This window comes from Nicotiana tabacum, chromosome 18, assembly GCF_000715075.1.
Source record: "Nicotiana tabacum cultivar K326 chromosome 18, ASM71507v2, whole genome shotgun sequence".
In the NCBI taxonomy this organism is placed as follows: domain Eukaryota; kingdom Viridiplantae; phylum Streptophyta; class Magnoliopsida; order Solanales; family Solanaceae; genus Nicotiana; species Nicotiana tabacum.
Window position 1 is genome coordinate 65206940 of NC_134097.1, and position 5645 is coordinate 65212584.

A 5645-nucleotide genomic window follows, 5' to 3' on the forward strand; every position below is an offset into this window, starting at 1 on the left:
AGACAGAGCTTAGTCTCGAAAGGCAGAATGGTAGCCTTATGTTATGCAGAAATGCAGATGGAGACAGATCTTAGTCTCGGAAGGCAGAATGGTAGCCTTATGCAATGCATAAATGCAGATGGAGACAGTGCTTAGTCTTAGAAGGTAGAATAGTAGCCTTATGCAAAAAATAAGATAGCAAATGGTAAAAGAGCTTTCTTAGCTGATAGCATATTGCGATATTCTGACTGCTGGGGATATTGTGCCTGCTGGGGACACTGTTGTGTGCAGATAGCAACTGTGAGTAAGTGCAATGGTTCTGAGAGTTGTATTCTTGAACAGTGTTTTTCTCGTAAGTATATAGTATATTTGATGATTTTGTAATTCAAGTGCCTACATCCAAAGAAAAATCGTGAGTTTTGTAAAAAGAGGGCGGTTATTTTGTACCCCCCGCTGGCTCTGCTTGACCTGCTCGGCTTTGAACTGGTGATATTGTATGTATCATTAGTGTAGCGTTGCTAAACAAGGCAATTTCAGTTATAGACATGCATGATTTAGTAAAAATGTGAAATAATAATAATAATTATTATTATTTTTTAGATGAACCGATAACTGTGACGTGGTCTAGGACATTGCAACCTCTCTTGCTACGGAATTTTGTGGGTCCTCCTCAAAATTCTGCCCTAGTTTAATGGGTTGATGTTTTTGACTGTTGCTTGCGATGATTGGCTGAAATCAACTTCGGAATTTTGAGGGTCCTCCTCAAAATTCTTCCCCAGTTTCCAATTGCGGGGGAAAATGGAAATTTTATTGAATTGTGACCGAACCCATAGGGCTGCCTACGTATCCCCTCTTAAACGGGAATTAGGTCAGGCATAGTTCAGTTTATATCATATAAAGGAAGCATAAAGATTACACATAGTAACGTTTGACTGCATTTGAATTAATCGGCTTTGGCCAAACTTCTCCGTCCATTTCTGCAAGTATGAGGGCTCCTCCTGTTAGAACCCGGTGAACCATGTACGGACCCTGCCAGTTGGGAGAGAACTTCCCTTTGGCTTCCTCTTGATGTGGGAAAATCTTCTTTAACACCAATTGCCTTGGTGTAAACTCTCTCGGTTTGACTCTTTTGTTGAAGGCTCTGGACATTCTGTTCTGATAAAGTTGACCATCACAGACTGCATTTATTCTTTTCCCGTCTATAAGGGCTAGTTGCTCATAACGACTTTCCACCCATTCTGCGTCATCGAGCTCAACTTCCTGTATGATCCTTAGGGAAGGAATTTCTACTTCGGCGGGAATGACGACTTCTGTACCATAAACCAGCATATAGGGGGTTGCCCCAGTTGATGTGCGAACTATGGTGCGATACCCCAGTAGAGCAAATGACAACTTCTTGTGCCACTGTTTATGCTTATCTAACATTTTCCTTAATATCTTCTTGATATTCTTGTTGGCGGCCTCTACGGCTCCGTTCATCTAAGGTCTGTAGGCTGTACAGTTCTTATGCCTGATCTTGAAAGTTTCACACATGGCTTTCATCAAGTCACTGTTGAGGTTGTAGCCATTATTGGTAATGATTGATTTTGGAATCCCGAATCGACAAACGATGCGGTCGCGGACAAAGTCTGCCATGACTTTCTTAGTCACTGCTCTGTAAGATGCTGCTTCGACCCATTTGGTGAAATAGTCGATTGCTTCTAGGATAAACCTATGCCCGTTGGAGGCGGCAGGCTCGATTGGTCCAATAACATCCATTCCCCAAGCGGCAAACGACCATGGTGATCTTGTTGTATTAAGCTCGTTTGGAGGTACCTTTATCATGTCTGCATGTATCTGGAAGTGGTGGCATTTCCGGACATACTGGATGTAGTCCGTTTCCATAGTCATCCAAAAGTAACCAGCTCGAAGTATCTTCTTTTCTAAGACAAAGCCATTCCTATGTGGACCACAGGTCCCAGTGTGAATTTCCTCTAGTAGCCTGGATACTTCCCTTGCGTCAACATACCTTAGCAATCCCAAATCAAGAGTCCTCCTATACAGGATTCGTCCGCTGTGGAAGAAATTGTTGAACAACCTCCAAAGGGTGCGTTCCTAAGTAGGGTTTGCAAGTTGTGGGTATTCACCCCTTGACAAATATTTCTTGATGTCATGAAACCAAGGCTTTATGTCTTCTTCTTCTTCTTCAACATGGGCACAATAAGCTGGCTGATCATGGATCTTTATTGGAATGGGATCAATGAAGTTCTTGTCTGGATGTTGTATCATGGATGATAGGGTAGCCAATGCATCAGCGAACTCACTCTGGACTCTGGGAACATGTTGGAATTCCGTCTTTATAAACCTCTTTCTCAATTCTTGTACATGATACATATACGGGAGTATCTTGGAGTTCTTGGTTGCCCATTTTTCTCGTACTTAATGTATAAGCAAGTCTGAATCTCCAATCACTAGCAATTCTTGAATGTTCATGTCGATGGCCATCTTGATCCCTAAGATGCAAGATTCGTATTCGGCCATGTTGTTGGTGTACGAGAATCTGAGTTTGGCAGACACCGGGTAATATTGACCGATTTCCGATACTAGGACTACTCCTATCCCAACTCCTTTGAAATTTGTTGCTTCATCAAAAAACTTTCTCCAACCATCATAGGATTCTACAATGTCTTCTCCTATGAACAATACCTCTTCATCAGGAAAATTCATTTTTATGGGTCCGTATTCTCTGTCCACGGGATTTTTAGCAAGGTGATCTGCTAGTTCCTGTCCATTGATTGCCTTCTGAGTCACGTAGACAATGTCAAATTCACTCAATAGGATTTGCCACTTGGCTAGCTTGCCAGTAGGCATGAGCTTCTAAAAGATGTACTTCAAAGGATCCATTCTTGATATAAGATATGTAGTGTAAGCATAGAAGTAGTGCCTCAGCTTCTGAGCTACCCAAGTCAAATCACAACATGTGCGCTCTAACAGAGAATACCGGGCCTCGTACGAGGTAAACTTCTTACTGAGGTAATAAATGGCCGGCTCCTTCCTCCCCGTCTCATCATGTTGCCCCAGAACGCAACCAAAAGCTCCATCCAATACTGCAAGGTAGAGTAATAAGCGTCTACCTGGCTCGGGAGGGACTAAGACTGGTGGTGTTGACAGGTACTCCTTGATTTTGTCGAAGGCCCTTTGACAGTCATCTGTCCATTTGGTAGCAACGTCCTTCTTCAACATTTTAAAGATTGGCTCACAGATAACTGTAGACTGTGCTATAAACCGGCTGATGTAGTTCAGTCTCCCCAAGAAACTCATCACGTCATTCTTGTTCTTCGGTGGGCAATTATTGGATAGCTTTGACTTTTGATGGATATAGTTCTATTCCCTGAAGACTCACAATAAACCCAAGCAATTTCCTAGCAGGAACCCCAAATGTGCGCTTTGCGTGGTTTAGTTTCAGATTGTACCTCCGTAGTCTATTGAAGAACTTCCTCAAATATTCCATGTGATTAGTGACCTTCTTGGACTTGATGATAACATCATCTACATATACCTCTATCTCCTTGTGTATCATGTCATGAACGGTAGTCATGGCCCTCATGTAGGTGGCCTCTGCATTCTTCAGGCCGAACAGCATCATCCTGTAACAGTACTTTACCCACGGCGTAATTAAAGCCGTTTTCTCAACATCTTCTTCATCCATCTAGATCTGATAATAACCAGCAAAGCAATCTACAAATGACTGTAGCTCATGCTTGGCACAATTGTCAATCAGGATGTGTATGTTCGGCAAAGGGAAGTCATCTTTTTGACTGGCCCGGTTGAGATCCCAGTAGTCGACACAGACTCTAACCTTCCCATCCTTCTTTGGTACTGGCACAATGTTGGCTAACCATGTCGGGTATTCTACTACCCTGAGAACCTTAGATTTGACCTACTTAGTGACCTCTTCCTTGATTTTCCGACTCATATCAGGCTTGAATTTCTTGAGCTTTTGCTTTACCGGCAGACATGTTGGATCAATTGGCAGTTTGTGAGCCACAATAGACGTACTTACACCAGTCATGTCATCATACGACTAGGCAAATATGTCCTCATATTCCCTTAGAAATTTCGTGTATTCCTCCTTTTCTGACGGTGATAAGTGGACGCTGATTCATGTTTCTTTGACGTTTTCTGCATCTCCTAGGTTGACAACTTCTGTTTTGTCCAGGTTGGACTTAGGTCTGTTCTTAAAATTCTCTACTTCTTTAACAATCTCTTCTGGTATATCATTTTCCTCTGAATCTATGTCCGTTTGTTGCGTTGTCTCGTTGCATGTCACAGTCATTGATTCATCAAGATAAGTAATAGTAATGCTGTATAAGTAAAGTAATGAAAGAAAATGATAGTAATAAGTGTTGATTCATAAGAAAAGTCAAAATGCTTTGATAAATTGCATAATAATTGTTTTGAACACTGGAGATCATTGCAGGAATTGAAAACATGTGAAAAATAAAAAGCTTTTAGTAAATCAAAACAGTGCTTGTTTTAGCCTTGCTAACCCAAGGCTCGTCGGGCCCTAGTTGTTCTGATGGTCCAGTTATTGAGGCGTGCTCCTCTACTTACAGCCTGTACGGAAGGGCCTTCCTCCCCTCCTCCTCGAGAACAACACAACAATCCCTGTCATTATCCTCTAAGAACAAGTTTTTCACAACTACTAGTGCTTTCTCTTCTTTTAACCTATAGATAACATCGGCCAGTTGGAAAGTCTGCTCCAAATGTGGTATTGGCTGCTCTAGAGGATAGTAAAGACTGCGCCATGGTGGCGACCAGTTGTTGAGTTCCTCCCAGGTGTACTCATATCCCAGACCGAAAATAGTGCCATGCTTCTTGAGCTTTATAGGCTTAGAGATTCCTTGGAGGTTCTTGCCGATCCCTTTGCCAGGTTCGTACCTACTCCAATTCAGTATACTCTCGATCTTATTATCCCACCATTTGTCTTTTTCAACAGCATTTACCCGTTCGATATGATGGTAAGTCTCTCCTCCCAACTTCTTTCTCCCCTCGATTGATGGAATGGCCTGACGACTGTATATAGGATTGCTATCGTGAATAATCACTTCCTGGTGATTCCATTCAAACTTTACTGCCTGATGCAGTGTTGATGCTACGGCTCCGGCAGCGTGAATCCATGGCCGTCCCAACAGTAGATTGTAAGATGCCGGCACGTCTATCACCTAGAAATCAACATTGAACCAAGTTGGACCCATTTGCAGATACAGACTAATCTCCCCAATGGTGGACCTTTGGGAACCGTCGAAAGCTTTCACATTGATGGCTTCATCCTTTATCTCATGCAGTCCCTTACCCAACTTCTTGAGTGTTACCAGTGGACAAATATTGAGATTGGAACCCTCGTCGATCAGGATCCTGGTGATGAAGTAGTCCTCGCATTGCACAGTGATATGCAGTGCTTTGTTGTGTCCCAACCCTTCAAGCAGTAGCTCATCTTCATGAAAAGTAATTTTGTGACTTTCCAATACCTGTCCGACCATGTTGGCCATTTCCCTGCCAGTGATGTTGCTTGGCACGTATGCTTCACTCAGCACCTTCAACAGAGCATTTTTGTGTGCCTCAGAATTTTGTAGCAAAGCAAGTATGGAGATCTGCGCCGGTGTTTTGTTCAACCGGTCGATGAT